The sequence below is a fragment of the Numida meleagris genome, chromosome 5 (genome assembly GCF_002078875.1).
Source record: "Numida meleagris isolate 19003 breed g44 Domestic line chromosome 5, NumMel1.0, whole genome shotgun sequence".
In the NCBI taxonomy this organism is placed as follows: Eukaryota; Metazoa; Chordata; class Aves; order Galliformes; family Numididae; genus Numida; species Numida meleagris.
The window spans coordinates 30,617,057-30,635,083 of NC_034413.1; the positions used below are offsets into that span (position 1 = coordinate 30,617,057).

The 18,027-nt window shown below is 38.2% G+C and overlaps 1 long non-coding RNA gene across 4 annotated transcripts in view; it reads left to right on the forward strand.

Moving 5' to 3' along the window:
* The window catches only part of LOC110399833, a 296,244-nt gene that overhangs the window by 10,015 nt on the left and 268,202 nt on the right, over positions 1-18,027 (forward strand). Inside the window, exon 2 of one of the 4 annotated variants that reach the window (XR_002439427.1) lies at positions 6,116-6,243. The exons of the other annotated variants lie outside the window; for them this stretch is intronic. This is a non-coding gene — a long non-coding RNA (uncharacterized LOC110399833). The remainder of the gene's footprint in view (positions 1-6,115; positions 6,244-18,027) is intronic. 4 annotated transcript variants of the gene reach the window in all.

The following is an 18,027-nucleotide window of genomic DNA, read 5'->3' on the forward strand; positions in this document are numbered from 1 at the left end:
CTGGAAGGATTTAAATGGGGTTAGTTGGCCTTTTGGGGGGCTTGAAGATGACTTCAGAGCTGACTTTTAATCATTCTAGGTGTAGATCATGGAGAAGATTGTCAGTGGTAAATCACGTGTAACAATGTGATTTAAGCCTGGACAAAAAGAACGTACAAGAAAGTAAAACGCTTTCAGAGCAGTTAAGAATAATTATCCCTTTTACTGGTTTATTAAGACCTTTGCTAAGTTTAAAAAAAAAAACAGCAACAGCATAGTATTTGAAAAATAAAATCATCTGGTTATCTGCCTGAGTTCTGCAATTCTGCACATATTCTAAGAGTCTTAAGATTACTCTGTGTTGGCAACTTCTAAATTGATGAACCCTAATATTATTAAGAATTGACATCTTGCTGGTATTTACACTATGTTAAGTTGACCTGTTAGTCTGTTCCCAGTATTAAATGCTGTTGGCACTGAAGTCTGAATTTATGTGGCAAGATCTTAATTTTCTCACTGCTTCAGCAAACTCGTATCTTCAAGACCAGATTCAGAATCACTTTAAGAAATTATCATTTCACTAGGTGCTTGTGTGGATTTGAATAATCATCATCTTCTGTAGCTGGTGGTTAGGGCAGTCCTTCCTTGCTTTTGATGATACTACCTTGCTCCCTTGAAAGTACAAGTTCTCCATTAGCTTTCCTAAATTGTCTTAGAGTTGGAACTCTTTCCTGAAAGTTTCATATATGGTTTTTTTTTGTCTATAAGAGACTCTGAATTGGAGTAATTCCTTTAGAAGATGAGTGATGAAATAACTCGCTTGTAAGAAGGAAGTAGGCATATCTGAATCAATGTAGAAAGACAAATGTGTTCATTAGCTGCTAATATTTTGATGAAACCTGAAATCTGGATGTACTACACTTCTGAGCGAGTAGGGAATTTCCTACCCTCTTAAACAGTCCCTAGGTTATTTAGTCCTAGGCAAAATATTTTTACAGTGAATGGCACCAGTGAGAGACCCCAGTCCCAGAAGTAATCAATATCTTTACAGTCTTTTTTTATTGGACAGTGCAGTCTGTGACTGTTGGTGATGGCTTTAATAATTGCGTGATTCACTTGTCTCTGCCTGTTTTCTGCCCGTCAGATAAGTTGCATTCAACCTTGGAGAGGTTTCAGTTTTCCCTCATGTAATCCTCCTTTATTGCATCTGGTTCAATAACACAGATATATAACATGTCAAAATAAGAACTTCAAGTAGCAAAAAGGGAGAGGAAGAGATTAATTTCTTCTAATGATAAGATAATTGGAATTCTATACTGCAACAAGAAGATCATTTCCTTGTTCTTCCAGATAGCACATAGTTTTTTTTGAAAGTAATAAAGATGATTCATATACTTGATAAAAATCTGTCAGTCAGGTGCAGGAAGAATTATACTAATTTGAGATCATATCTAAATTATAAAAGTGCATGTAACTTAGATATTTTAAAGTAGTTATTTTCTGTACTGTGTTCAAATATTCACATTCATTTTTTTCCTGAAATATAACATGACAATGCACAGAAGTGAGGCACAGTAGTGAACTTCTCATCATGTCCTGTTTAACTACAGTCTTGATGTGTTTCATGTCTATCTTGGAACAAAACAGTTCCATTCCAGTTCCTCCAGTCTCCGTTGTTCTGTGGTTTTCTAGAAACCCTGTAGCTACCTACCTCCTTGTCTTATGTCATTCATAGTTTCTTGATGCAGTATTCCAACGAAGAACTTCCAAGTGAAAGAGAATTACTCTCAGTACTGTCTGGGCTGGCTTTACTTTTTCAAAAAAGTATGTCTGTTTATCATTAGCTTCCAAGCCTGTTTGATCACCTACACACCTAATTTGTGTGCTGTTAGTTTTTCTACTTTTCTATTGTTCTATTTTTTTCTATTTCTACTTTTTCTATTTTTATTAGAAAAATAAGATCAGAGATGCTGATGCTGAACACTTTTAACATTAGGCTCAATATCTGGAGAATCTGCTGAAAGGGTATTAGTTGAAAGTTGACATCACATTCTTTGGTTCAGAATTCCAGGGTTTGGTTTAAATTCACAAACCCTGATACAGTAAGAAATAGGTTTTTGTTGTTGCACTAAAGTAAAGGTTAAGTATATTCTTAAAAGCTGTTAAGTATTTTCTTAAACTTTTTGCTGATTGATGACCTATAAGGCAGATTGATCCCTGATGCTTTGTTGCTGTTTATCTTACTAACATTGATTGAAGACTATTTCAAGTCAGAAAAAGGTGCACTTTGTATGAGTAAAATAGCTTCAAAATTCTAATTCCAAAATCTGAAACATTACGCAGAATAATTGTGTCTTTCTGTACAGTATATGTGATAAATTAAAAAAAATACTACTCACAAATCACAAACATATGACCTAGTAATCAGAAGTTTTTGAATCATCTTTGTAAGGGCAGAAGAAAACTGAAACAAGGACCAAAGCCTGTCTGTGTGAACACAAAGCTGGCACTGCAAGGGACCCCACTGCTGTCATTGCTTCTGAGAGCCAGAATCCCTGAAGCCTTAGTCACCCTTCAGCAAGAAAATGCTCTCCTAACCCTGTTGGGGGCCCTTCAGATAATGATAAAACTGTAAATGATAGTATTGGACTTAGAAGACTCAAATTATAGTCAAATATTTAGAATATTTGAATGCCTTGCCCCTAAAGATGCAGTGTTCAGACCACTGGTTTTATTTTTGGCTGGCTGTTTCAAATGGGATTGAAATTTGGAGTTATAGTTTGTCTGTAGTTGGCATAAAGTGTTTGTGTTGTCTTCAATTTCTCCCCTTTAAAATCGCTTAATTTTAATTCTTGCACTCGTTTTGAACATAAATGAGCATTATTTTTAGAGACAATTTGACTTCATCCATAATGAATTTATGGAGTCATTATTGCAGCCCATAAGTCTGTGGTTGCTTCTCAGCAATTTCCAGATTTTTATTTAAACTATTAAATAAATTTGTCCAAGTCAACACTGAATTTTTAATGAAAATAGTGTATTTTCCATTTTGTAATATTTTCGCCCAGTCATAAAGTTAAAAAATAGATTTAAATATTAGAAAAGAAAATTAAAATTATATCACATTTTAATAATTTACTGGGAAATATTGAAGGACTTTAGATGACTCTCTTAAGTTATTTTAATATCCTGTTGATTGCCAGCACTTTACTTTGCAATGACACCTGTTAGATGTGGCTATTTACTGTCTCCTTTCATACAAGCAGTAACAAAGAGATGTTAGCAGCACTCTTTACCTGTCAGATACAAGGGCACAATTCTATTATTTCCAGCACCCCAAAAAATCCCAATTTAAAGGCTTTTTTCTCCTACCAGAGAGGGTATTTGTTTTTTTTTTTCCCCTCCTTCTTTTGTAACTTTGACAAACTCAAAGAGACTTAGATCAAACTTTGGAAATTGTTTGCTACACAGGAAATGTCTGCACAGAGAGAGAAAGATTCGGAACGTCATACTCGTGTGAAAGCTGTGTGATGTTGTGTCTCTTGGCATCCTGTACCATTGAAAGGAAATAGAGTTTAGCAGGAATAGTTTTCTTCATGTACGTGCTATAAAATTTTTCAGGAAGGGGAGTGATAACAGGATGTAAGCAGTGGAGAGGGAGAGAAGACTTTGGACAGGATTAAGTAAAAGAGAATATTACTATGGGCTAGGAAGGAGAAGGAGTTTGCTTTTTGTGTGCTGAACATGCACTGTATGAGACACAGGAGACTCTGCAGTGGATATAATCTTAAGGCACAAGATGAGACTGGATAGACAACAGACACTTGTACAATGGAAATAAGGTATAGTATTCACTGAAGTTTAAAAAGATGTCAGTTTCTAGTTCCATATAGCTCTCATCTAATGACAGTGTTTAGGGTTTTTTTTCTTACTATTCTAGAATAGAGTATCATAGCAGTATGAAGAAGAGTATATTTTGTGTTCTTTGACTCATGTTCAGGGAAGCTCATTGTTACTGTATGTACTGTTGCAGACAACACTGTTCATTGTTGTTACTGCATGATTTTAGTTTGAAGGTTTCTTTCTGCAGCAAACTGCTGGAGGTCTGACAGGGAACAGTTTCCCAGCTGGTATACAGATGTGGGCATAGGCACAAGTCGAGTGCCTGGTATAATTGTTCACCAAATCTGAAACATTTGCCAGGAGTGTAGGGAGGTGGAAGTTTATTGCGTACCTTTCAGACATAGAATCAGTATCAGAACTATAGCCAGGCCAGTTCTGCTTGCTGAAAATCCAGCCTGAAACTTTCTGTCTCAAGCCCATGAAAGCAGCTGAACGTGCTCTTATTCTCATAACCGTTGAGTAATTTCATGAAACATTCTCACCCTTTTCAGTTTGCAAGGGGTTGCAGGCAGGATAGTATCCCAGCATAGTTCAGGTGTAAGGGACCTCACAAGGGTTGTAGTCTCGCCTCCAGTGTAAAGCAGCTCACTCTGGGTTTGGACAAGGTGGCCCAGACGTTACCCAGTCACGTCTTAAAATTGTAGAATCGCCAAGGTTGGAAAAGACCTACAAGATCATCCAGTCCAACCATCCACCTGTCACCAATAGTTCTCACTAAACCATGTCCCTCAACACAATGTCTAAATGTTCCTTGAACACCTCCAGGGTCAGTGACTCAACCACCTCTCTGGGCAGCCCGTTCCAGCGTCTGGCCACTCTTCTGGAAAAGTAGTATTTCCTAACGTCCAGCCTGACTCTCCCCTGACACGACTTTAGGCCATTCCCTCTAATCCTGTCACTAGTTAAATGAGAGAAGAGGCCGACCCCCAGCTCTCCACAACCTCCCTTCGGGTAGTTATAGAGAGCGATAAGGTCCCACCTGAGCCTCCTCTTCTCCAGACTGAACGATCCCAGCTCCCTCAGCTGCTCCTTCTAAGGCGTGTGCTCCATACCCCTCTTGGAACCTTAAAGGATGAAGATATCACAGCATTTCCTAGCAACTTGCAGCAACTGCTGGGCTGTCCTCATGGTGGAAAAATGTTCTCCTTTAGCTGTACTGAATCTCTGTGGCTCCAGCTTAATCCTGTTGTGTTTTACTCTCCCATTTTATGCCTTTCTGGAGAGCTCGACTCGATTGCCTTACTAACCTTGTTATAGATTTTAGGGGACTGCTGTCAGGTGCCCCTTGAACCTTCTTCCCCAGGCAGAACATGCACAGTTTCCTGAGCCTCTCCTCAAGGTCACATGCTCCAGCTCTTAACAGCCTTGGTGGTTGCTCCCTCCAGTAAATTGATGTCTGTGTTGAGGGCCCCCTAAACTGGGAAGTGTCTACACATGGTCTCATGAGGTCTGAGTAGAGGGGGATAATCACTTCCCTCAGGCTGCTGGGTCTGCCATGTTTTGTACAGCCCCAGATGCTGCTGGCTGCCTTTGGTTTGGTGTAGGCTCTTGCACAGCTTGCTGTCTGCCAGCACTCCAGGTATTGTCATCAGAGCTGCTCCCCAGCCAGGCAACCTTGAGGAGGTTCTTCCTTCTCAGCTGCAGGCCTTTGCATTTGTTCTTCTTGATCTTCATAAGGTTCCTGTCAGCCCGTTCCTCCAGCCTATATGGATTCTTCTTGATGGCAGCACTGTAATCAAGTGTATTGAATTTTGCCCACTTTTTGGTGTTATATGCAGGTTTAAAAAGAGTGCTTCAGGTAATTGATAAAGATGTTAAATAGGTAGGTTTCAAGGTAGATCCCTGCAGTGCTCCATTTACCGTAGTCACTCAGGCAGAATACGGCCTGTTTGCTGTCACCCTCTCGAGTCGGGACATCCAGCCATTGTTTTAATCCATCTTTGCAGACTGTCGTGTCCTTACAAGAATAATGTGGGAGAGAGTGTTGAAAGCCGTGTCAAAGTAAATGGTAACTATTGCTCTCCCCTCATCTACAAATGTGATCTTTTTATCATAGAAAGCAATCGGGTTGATTAGGCATCGCTTATCCTCGATACATCTATGCTGACTGTTCCTAATTATCATATTCTCTATGAACCTGGAAATGTATTCCAAGTGAACTTAATCCATGGTTTCCCATAGACTTAAATTGAGGTTTTAGTTCCTCACATAGACGTTTTGACACTTTTTGCAGGTGTATTCTCCAGTTGTTGTACACTTCTCTGATGGTGTGCTTTTCCAGAGATGACAGAATAGCCCTTGCAAGGACGTAGTCGGTTTTCTCAGCACCCTCAGATACAACCTTTTGGATCCCATTGACAGGTAGGGATCAATCTCTTCTAAGTTTCTTTGATCCTCATACATTGCTGGTAGTTCTTCTCTTTGAACCCATTGACCAAGTATGGAACCCTTTTTCCAGAAGACTGAGGCAACAGTAGTATTGTATATAGAATCATAGAGGTCTTTTCCAACCTTAATGATTGTAAGATCATCTACTATTAGGGTTAGTGTTGATGAGTGTCAGTGAGTACAAATCTTTCTGCATGGAGGAATTAAATGACACACTTTTGCTTCCTACACACTTCTATGCCACACACCAGTTTGTTGGACTACCTCCCTGCTGCCATGAGTCACATGGCAAGAAAATGTAATGGAATATTGGTGGGAAGGTTCAACCTCTAAAGCCATCCCACCAACATCTGCCTCTGATGTTGTAGGCCAACAAAATAAAATAGGAGACATTAATTTCAGAGCAGCTGTCATATGTCAGCATCATCTGGCATACAAAGAAGGGAAAACTTGGGAGCTTTAGAAATACAAAAAATGATATGAAATATTTTTTATTTCTGCAATATCTGAAAAACTCACAGAAATATAGTATTGAAAATAATTGAATTAATAATGAACTGTGAGTTAGCTTGTATGAATTAGGGAATCAGTTCAGTATCTGTGTCTACCAAAGCACTACTGAGTGTTAAGAATGTGACTACATGCTGTGTGGGACAGGACAGGGTTTATGCCCTAAGGAAGAGGAAGTATGAGTCTGAACACTTGTGGGCAGCGAGGAACATAAAAGCTCTGTTAGCCATGTCTCTGCTGACTGCCTCAAAATTGCAACTGCTAGCAGTGCTACCTCCTGACTAGCTTAGTCCTTTAATTCCAGACTCTATCTTAAAGATGGCTATGTGATTTCATAGAGGGTGATCGGTTTTTATTTTTCTCAGTATAACTGAACCTTTTGCTTTATTGCATACTTTTCTTTTTGTGGTTTTTGTTTGGACAAAAATAAAATATTATTTCTATAGATATAAATATATTGTTTGTTTAATTTTCACTGTTGACTTTGTTTCCTGGCACTGGATTACTTAGTTCCATAATGTCAGCTATTTACTGATATAGTTTTTTGGGAGTTCAATAGATGTATGCCAAGTGGTATACAAGCAGAGATGAAATTGCATTCTTTATTCCAGTAACAGTTTTAATATAGTTACCTCAATGTTTTAAAATGAATTCTCTCTGTAGTGAAAATAACTGTTGCTGTTTCTTCTTCACATTGTCTCTCTTTTTTATAATTCAGTGCAATTTTTCCTAATGTGCTGCATGAAGTTAGAATTACTTTTATGAAATATCAGTATTTACACCTGTAATTTCATAGCTTAAGCAAGTAAAGTATAGCTGTTTGCATGTGAAGAGGACTAAACCTTGGCACAGTGAGTCTTCAGTAATTTTGTAGTTGTTGCATTTCAAAATCTACACTTAACATCTCTAGGAGAAATTATGACAGTGATATATTCTCTATATTGGAAGACTGATTCTTTTTTTTTTTTGGTTGTAAATGTGTTCCCAGACTGATGTAGTAAAGCACCCTATTCCATTGTGCAAGAACATTGTTTTTGAGCCATGCCAGGAGCGAGAAAAAGTTTTTATGCTTAACATTTTGAAGTGAATTCTGGGCTGCATACTTATGAAATTTAAGTGAGTTAAATTATTAAAGTTACTCAAAGATCATCCTGTTACACAAGCAGTCACTTAATTCATGTGTGACCCTGTCTCGCTAAAGTCACGTTTCTGAGGGAATCATCTTAAAGCAAAATAAGTGTCTCTAGTTATATAAGAACCTTGTGATGAAATAACATTACCTTAGGTAGGGAAAGATTTTACTGTTTGGAATTCTTTGTTCTCTTGTTTTTCTCACCTGAAATTGGTTTTCAATGAGTAAAAAATCCAACTCTGTCAATACTGGTTTTTTAGAGTATACTTCATGTAAAGTTGAGCTAAGGTTAATCGGAGACTTGTGTGTGTAATATTGGAAGAAAGTCACGGATACTGGAAAAAAAAAAATACAAGTAACCTATCCTGTCTGTTCATTTAATTTTTCTTAACCATATGTAGTTTCAAATACAGCAGTGCAGTACTAAGTGAATCCAGTTGATGAGAAATAGGAACCGCATTCTACATGACATTAATTCAGGATGTGAGCAGACATAAGAAAAGGTACACGTCTTGCTGAAGTCTAAATATGCCAACAGCATAAAATATAGATTCTACTATGATGTGTACTGTATTAGGGCTTTTCTTTGTCAGCTTCTGGTAAACTCTAGCATAGAAATATACAATTGTAGTTAACTTGTGGATCTTAGAGAATCAGCTGTGGGTTATTGAGCTTGCTCTTGGAGGAGAAATCTGTGAGGAGACAGTGATGAGCTGAGTGGAAACCCACCGTGTTGGTAAGAAACAATTCTGAATCCCAAGCAGCTCAGTGTATCGCTTTACTGAACCTCGAGGATCAGTCAGACAAAACTGTAGTTATTTATTTTTTTAAGATATTTGAATGTCTTATAACACATTACTTTCCATGCTAAAGAGTTTTGTAAAAGGTTTCTGACAACTCTGCCCTCTAGAATGATGTAGAGCATCCTAGTTCTGTTTTGTGATCTCTTGGTGATGAATGAGGTATTTTATGAATATCTTAGAATCACAAAGCACACACAGTTGCCAACCTCTATGGTAAAATCATTGTGAAAGACATTAGCTCTCAGGGATTGCAGTTGGATGTTTCATCTTTTTCTGTTCTTCATTTAAATTTTACTAATTGAAATTTTTGTCATGCCAGATCCTTACCAAGCAAAGGTATTTTATAGGGCTCCTGTTATGCTTAGCTACAGTCGTGTTCTCTTTAGGTATTGATCAGTAATTTATTAGCCCTAAATAAATATACTATAGCATCTGAGACCAGAAATGGCAGAAAAGAAACAGTGAAGCTTAGCACAAAACACGATGACTGGATACAAAGTTGAAGAAAAATTAAGATGCGTTCCAGGTCTGTAAGCAGGTGACTTCGATATTCAACATAGAACCACAAAGTAATTAAGAGAAAAGAAAAAAAGCTTTGTACACCATTTGTACACCAGACTTACAATGTTAAATCTTTGTCACCATACTAAAAGGAGAATATATTCATGCCTTACTCTTTGGTATCAAAGTTACTTCTGATTTCCAGTCAGTGAAGTATGTGACTGTATGTGTTTCTCCAGCATATTTAAATTAATCAAAGCCAGCTGGACGTGCTTAGAGTTATGTACACGCTCTATTGACTTTCTGAGACAGGCTCAAGTATTCCACAAATGATCATGCAATTACATTTTGTTAGATATACATGTTGATTTGAAAGTCTTTTGTTTTTTTCCAGATATTCTTGTGAATAACATACCTTAAAACACACAAAAAAAATGAAAATGTAAAACTTGATAAATACTCAGCAAAGAAATAGCTAACTGAATTTGTTTTTTTTTTTTAGTTACAGTAATGATTTACAGCTTTTTGCTTATACTTCCACAGCCTGGTTTATCACTATGGTAACAAGTATCTGCAATAGCTACTGTACACGACAGGAATAAAAAAAAATTTGAGGAGAAAAAACACTTAGCTAACTGGATCAACTTGAATGGACTAGATGAAGGTGAAGCCTTAGTGATATTGTTGTATATCTGTTTTCTGTATATACAGTGGCTGTACTGTATTCTGCATGTCTAAAGGATTAATTTTTCTGTGGAGTAAGAAAGGTACTATATCCAGAGACTTCTGAGTACTTACAGATAAATGGAATTCCTTGTTCATCTTGTTTCCTATGTTATCCATCTTTGTCATTTTTCTTTCTGAATAGCTATGTCAGATTTCTGCTCTCCACTGCCTTTCTGCAAAGTTTTTTGTCTGATGCTTGATATAATTGATAAAATACATAGTTTGTTATGTATTGTATTGGATACTGAAAATCATTCTGCAGTAGGTAAAGGAAAAATTCCACAACATTTGTGTGGTAAGTTTTAGAGTGAGGATTGTGACCAATATGAATGTTCAGCTTGGTAACACTCCCTTTCTTTGGCAAGATTAGTTAGGGAGTTCAGACACTGCCACTATGGGGTGTGACAGCTCAGTCATGGACAGGGACAGGCTGTTCCTCTGCTGGCTTTCCCTCCTCCTTAGGACTCTGCCTTATCCCCAGGACACAACTCATCTGGAGACCTGGTGTGTGCCAGCACACGCTCTCCTACTACTTCAGTGGGAAACACATCCAGGCTCCCAAGACTTGGGAGCCTGCCCGTAGTGGCGTGTAGCTGGATAGTATGTGTGTGTCATTTTTTGTTGGGTTATTTGAATTTACTTTATGGCTCCTCAGAGTCACTTGAGAGCACTCTCAAATCTGAAAGCAGATGGGATCCACCAAAGGAGAGGGTTAGATTCTAAGTAGCAAGTTGAAAATATATTAGGAAATAGAAGAGTAAATCAAGTTGTGTTTAACAAGAAGCTACTCTTTAGTTACCTCTTCTGTTTTTCAGTGCACGTGGAAAACTATTGTAGGCTTACATTCATTCAATTTCTCTGCTTGATTAAATTTGACTGATAATGAATTATTAATGTGGACTGCAGAATTGTGTTTTTTTGTTTTTTGCAAACCATCTTTGAACTCCAGCATCTACTGTTTCAAAAGCTTGTGTTGTCCTATGTGATGCTGTCTTAAATGGCTGGGTATATCTTGAGGATTATAAACCTGTCCCATTTGTGTGGTCTTTATTCCTCATGCCAAGTGGCTAGACCTTCAGTAGATATTTAAAAACAACAAAACCCAAAACAACAAATGGGAAAAAAAAAACCCAACCCTAAAACCCTGTGGATTGGTTGAAATCCATGGAATTGCAGGCCTCATAAATTGTACCATTGTCCCCAAACACGAGCAGAGTGCATGCTTGTCTAACTTGTCCAAAGACACTAAAGTTATTACTGCAAAAGATCTCGGTAGCTCTTAATGTTTTTTTAATGTTACTGTATTGTGTTTTTTTCCAGCCAGAAGTATGATAACAGTTTCAGAAGCTGAACGTACTAGCAGTTTGAATTCTAACTTTTTTATACCATGCTCTGAATTCTTAAAGCAACATCTATGTGATGGCCCCAAGTAGTTTCAGTTATGAAACTGAAGTCTTTCATGCAAGACTCTCTCACAAAGATAGACAGAGCACCAGGGACCTTGCAAAATGAGGAGGCTACTCTGCAGCTCACTTCATGCCAAACCTTGTGGCGCCGCTTTATTTGTGGATTTAATATTTTTCTAATCAGAAGAATCATCCCACCTTTTTGCTTTTCCCAAGTATTTCTTGGCACCTTTGTTCCTCCAGGTTCTGTATGGAAAAACTGGCATTGGCAGGGCTTTGTGATCCAGGGCTTTAAATAGTCATGAGCATCAGCTGTTATGTGCCATGTAGCTTTCTGAGCTTTTGTCACAGATTGTGCTGAGAAGGAAGATACTTGGCAAATTTGTCACTGGCACGTAACATTCTGTCCCCATTTATAAATGGCAACTATCTGTTATGCATATTTTTTTCAGTCTCTCTTTTATGTATGTAAAACAAGTAAACAAGAATGAAATGCAAGAAGTAAACACCAGCATTCATAAAAAAACACAACTGGTAACCTTGGATACAGAAAACCAAGAGTGCAGAGCAGTTAATTTATTTTTGAGCTGAAGTGCTGCAACAGCCTATTCATGCTTTCTATATAACGCAGATTTCTATGTTTCAAGAACAATAGGAAGAGTGAGACTACATTTTGCCTGTCTGTTTTCAGACAGTTTTTTTTTACATCTCCTGGAGAGAGGGGGAAACTACACGTACTTGTGAAAGGCCTGCTAGGTTCCGGTGCTTGTTGTACTCATTAGGCTGTGATTTTCCAACAGCCATCAGGCTGTTGGTTTTTCTTTCTCCTTACATATGGGTTTAAACTGTGGATGCAGACTGGTACACCATACTCAGAGGCATGTTTTAAATTTTGAGTATAGAAGGGGCTGTGTGGCTGCAGGGAGGAGAGACGTGCAATCCTCCTGCTTTTTGAAAGCATGGAACTACTGACAATAATTTTTGCAGTCCATATTAATGGTCTTTATTTCCGATTGTATTCAGAAGAGAATAGTTATGCTTTTTTACACTTATTTCATCATTAAGTGATAATTGCTTTTAGATCCTTCTTAGTGCCTGGAATATTTTGGACCTAGAAGTACTATTTCTGATATTTCCTTGCCAAAGAAGGTGGTTTGAACTCTGTAGCCCTCTATGAAATGTAGCCAGTTGTGAGTTTTTAATGGAAACAGTACCATAGCAAATTTGTAATAAGATGAATTGCAATTCCTGAAATCCGCAACAGAACAATAGCATGCATCTGTACAATTTCAGTGAAAATGTGTCTGTCTCTAATGTGTTATTAGCGCAGACACTCTTCTGTGTATTACTTCAGTCCCAGATTTTTCCTTACTACATTCAGTATATTTACAATTGCTCCCCCAATTCCAGCTGCTGCTGTGGAACAGATCTTTGTATGTGCAATGCAGGCTGTATGGAGCTTTGAGCAACCTGTTCTAGTGGGAGGTGTCCCTGCCTATTGCGAGGGGGCTGGAAATAGATAATTTTAAAGGTCCTTTCCAACACAAACCATTCTGTGATTACAGGAGCAAAGATAAAGATTTGGTAGCTGGATTGGCAGATGATAATTTTTTCTTGTCTTGCTTCCATATCTACTGTCAAGGATATTTGGAATATCTAGGAAGTGTAAAGATCTGTACCAAAACTAGCAGTCATTCTTTAGCCTCACTGCGCAAAACTGTCATTGAAGCAAAGGGGAGTTTCACTTGATTATCAAGCCTAAGTTCATGACTGATATCATCACTCAGCAAGGCTGCAAATGTATTGTGTATCATGTATCTATACTATGTGCTCATCCGGTTACACCTGAGCAACTTTGAGTCACTGTAAATTTATTTGACTTGAGGTAAGAATCTGACCTTAAGTTTCTATAAATCTTTTCCCCTGTTCAGACTGAAGTACATATTTCTTCACTTCATGATGCTGTGCAGTGCTCACTTTTTTGTTAGGAAGACACTGAGCAATAAAGCTGGACCTTGAGGTATTTGTGCTCTGAAGATGAACTTTCTTTTCATGGTAATCTTAACACTAAGATGGACTGCTAAAACATCAGTGCTACCACAGATAGTTGTGTATTTTTCTAACTCAGCTTTGAGATTACAGAAAGCACAGTGTCTTGGAGAGAGTCTCCAGTTGTTTTTTTTTTCAACATTGTTTTTCCATTTAATTGTCTTGCAGGAAATGTAGCTTCTTTGCTTACTTGCATCTACTGTGCTCCTTCTTCTCTTAGAGCCTTATATACTCATAAATATACATATACACAAGATTTGTCCATTTTCTGTCCTGCGCACTTCTTTGTAGTATTTTCCCTCTGTTCAATTCCACCTTTATGTAAATTAAATTTAAATGACTTCCTTTTGATCTATTTCATTCTAGTGCCATTAGGAATTGCAGTGTTTCTACATCCATGTAGACACACTGCTTTTCAGATGTTCAGGCTGTGATCTTATTTGCAACCTCTTCATGTACATTTCTGAGGATTACAGGGAAGAATGGAGTCAGTTTTTGAAGGAACCTTGCACTACACAGAGAAGCAGCCCGGCAGTTTAATTAACAGTCAAACATTCTGGAAAGTGAACTACCCAAAAGCCTAATGGAGGCAATGTTTTCCACTGTAAGTCTTAACACAGGAATGAATCTGAACTTGCTGTAAGAACTAGGATTGCTTACAGTACAAAGTTATGCTTTATAAACAAACAAACATCTATGCTTTCTAGTGAGTGCTCTTGGATTGGGAATCCAGAAGTATACTTAATTTGACAGGGAAAATGACCCAAATGCTGACTAGGGCTTTTACACTTCACGTTCTCTTCAGCATCTGTCTACGTGGATATTTGATTTGCTGTGAGGACAATGCATTCTTGTCCAAGGGCTTTTTCATGTCATTCTTTAACACTGCATCTCCCTGTGTCAATAAGTCAAGAAGTGGAATGTTTAAATCTCTGCACATTTCTTTTCTTATAGAATCACAGAATCAGTGGATAGTTTGGACTGGAAGACTGTCCCATTCCAGCCCCCCTGCCATGGACAGGGACGCCTCCTATTCTAGACCAGACTGCCCAAAGCCCCATCCAACCTGGCCTTGAATACATCCAGGGATGAAGCACCAGTGGCTTCCCTGGGCAGCCTGTTGCGGTGCCTCACCACACTCTGAGTAAAGAACTTACTCCTAATATCTAGTCTAGATCTCCCTCTTTTATTTTAAAGCCACTACCTGTTGTCCTATTACTACTGTCTTCTCCAGGCTTAACAAGCACAGCTCCCTCAGCCTGACTTCAGAGGGGAGGTGTTTCAGTCCTCTAATCATCCTTGTGGACTCCTGTGGACACACACCAGCAGGTCCATGTCGCTATTCTGGGAGCTTCATAGCTGAATGTACCTGAACTCAGGTGCAAGCACTTTGCACTTGGGCTTGTTGAACTTCATGAGGTTTGCAGAGCCCACCTCTCAAGCCTGTCAGGGTCCCTCTGGATGATATTCCTTCCCTTCAGTGTGTTGTCTGCACCACCCAGATAGATGTCATCATCAAGCTTGCTGAAGGTGCCCTCAATCCCACTGTCTGTGTCACCATTAACATTAATTAGTGCTCGTCCTGGTACAGACCCCCAGGGAACAACACTTGTCGCTGGTTTCCACCTGGACATTGAGCCACTGAGTACAACTCTTTGAGTACAGTGTATTTCCAGTGTTATACTTTAAAATTGGAAAATGTAAAATTTGAAGCTTTTGTGCTTCAGTACATTCATGTTTCTAATTTTCCTTTGTTTATGGAAGGTGGTAGTATCACTCCCCTGTGCGTATGAACAGACAGCTCTCTAGAGCCACAGAGGACTGGGAAGTGAGGCATGGGATGGAGTCTAAGAGGCTTTATGTCAGCCTGTGTTTGCCTGCACAATTAGATGACTCTGGGCTCTCTTAGCCCACAAAGCTTATTTTCAGGGAATCCTTGCATTGCAGTTGCCTCAGTATCAGTATAGATTTTCTTTCTAATCTCTATGGGAACTTGGCACCAACATATAACCTATGGAAAAGACTCAGGAAAATGTAGAGAAACTTAAGCATGCAACTGAGAATTGGAATGTGGTGGAATCTGGGATAGGAAGAGAGAGTGGAATTCAGTTCAGTTGTCATAGTTATTCAGAGGCTGGTATGCATTGGACTCAGTGGTTTGTTGGCATGATATAGACAGTGAAATGAACAGTAAATAGTCTAGTCTGCTAGGTGTGCCAGGTACAAATGGAAGTATAGAAAAATGAACAGAATTTACATTTCACTGTATTTTTAACACTTTAGTATACTCTCTCTGTGGATGTGGTTTTTATTTATTTTTTCTGGGGGGTGCATGAACATTGGCAAAAAAAAAACCTGCAAAAACAGCAACCTACTATAAACCAAAAAAAAAAAAAAAATGGAGAAAAAAAATGTATTTTTAGTTGATTAAGCAACTTTTTTCAATTTTTGTATACTCAATTGGTAATAAAAGTATTAAATTGGAATCCTGTAAATGTTATTGCAAATGGATGATAAGGAGACTTCTATGTATATTTAGAAACACACTAGCACCAATAGTTGTTACTGTGGACGTGGGCTATGATCACCTTTTATACTTTGTTAAAAATGAAAATATTTCAGAGTGCCACCTACAGTTTAAAGCTCCCAAGCAGGGACTTTTCTTCCTGGAGCCATCACTTAGCTCAGTCAAGTCACAGCAATGTTCCAGTTGTAGAAGTGCAGTATCAAATTCTGTGCCACATTTAGCTGCTTATTTAATAAAGACTTAGAAATCATAAAACATTGTGTATGCACATTCACTGCCATATATACCTTCCAAGTATGTTAAGATCTCTATTCCTATTTGTAATTGGCTTTTGTTTAGAGATAAAAATTAGAGTGATAATCACTTATAAAGCTTTTTTTAATAACAGCAACTAATCAAGAAACTTAGTGTAACACTTATAACACGCTTATCTACAAAAGAAATTTGAAGTTGTTCTTATTTCTCCAGATGAACTAAACCCAAAAAGAAAAGCTACTTCAGCACATTGCCTCAGAATATGCTTTACTGGTTTACTAATACTGCAACTTCATAATATCTTGAAAAAGTTTGAGAGGAAACTACATTTTTCTCTCTTGGATTCTTTTGATCCACTTCTTGTGCAGAATGTCATTGCTTTTTTAGACAAATCAAATCTCTTCACAGTGGTTGTGGAAGTAAACTCAGCCACGAGGCTTTTTAATACTGCTTGTGTGTGCTTGTTAGTGCATACTGTACCTCAAGTTTGCCAAAAGGCACCATTATTTTAATATTGTTTTATTACAAGATGTAGCTCACTCTGAAAGTAATACCTCCTATTTAATTCCATGAAACTACAACAAAGATTTGGTAGAGCAAGTTGTCAGCTACAAAACACAATTTTTCAAAGTATTCACTACCATTAGCAATGCATTTTCACCAGCAATGAACAAGAGCCTGCATACTGTGCACCTAAAAAATGTGCACCAGTGGAGCCTCTGCTTCACAGCTGCTATGATGATGATGTTGTTACTAGGAAAATGTTGCCCATGCAGTCCAACTTTCACTTTATTCATATCCGTTGTTTGGTCTACGCACTCAGTAAGTGTCGATGAATGTCTGTGCCCTGTTTTCTGCATGGAGGAATTAAATTCCGATTTGCTTCATACGCACTTCCATGTCAGATGCCATTTGTCAGACTGCCCCTCTGCTGCCAGCTGTCACATAGCAACAAAATATAATGGCATATTGGTGGGAAGATTCAACTTGTACTGCCATACCACCAACATCTGCCTCTAATGTTGTGGGATGACATAATTAAAAAGATGTTACTTTTGTGAAAACACATTCACACAATAGCAGCAAGAAAAGCTTTTTTTATTCAAAGGTATAGCACTACTTTTATAATACTTGTTATCCACTATTGCCATCTAAAGCTTACTCCCTTAATGCTGATTGGATATTTTTGCTGAGGCATGTAGCAGTGAAGCATGAAGCAGTATTTTCCATCTACTGACATATCAAAAGGTAGCTTATCGGATCATCTTAGTTTGCCATTTTCCCTGCATCACGGGTACATTCTTTGGTCAACTTGTCCCTATTCCTTCAGGGAGGGGGGCCTTTCTCGTTACACCTCGTATCCTCGCAACCGCCTATTACAACACTTTTGGGACAGCACTCACCTTTTAATGATATAAAAGGTCATCTAGCAAATAAAACAGGAGGTTCTGAGGTTGTGTGTTTTGAAAATAAAATTGAGAGGAATGCTGAAAGGGTGTAAGTACAAAATTAAAAAGATCTGCACAAAGGGAAAACATCAGAAAACAGAGACTGAAATGAGAGTTTTCTGTTCCCTGACCCATTACAGCAGGGATCTGTACTGGAGCTCACAGCAGGGATGCGACAGGAAATGTAACTCCCAAAAGACTCTCTGACCAAATGAGGTGACAGCAGCATTTATGATACTGATCCAGTCTACTGCATAAATGCTTGTCTGCTCTTCAAGTATGGTGTCATAAGCTGCATAAAAGAGCGGGATGTTGGGTGTTCTGGAAAATTTGTCACTACATGTCTATAGGGTAAAGAAAATCATATTTTTAAAGCAACATCAGAAATGAAAACTGGTAG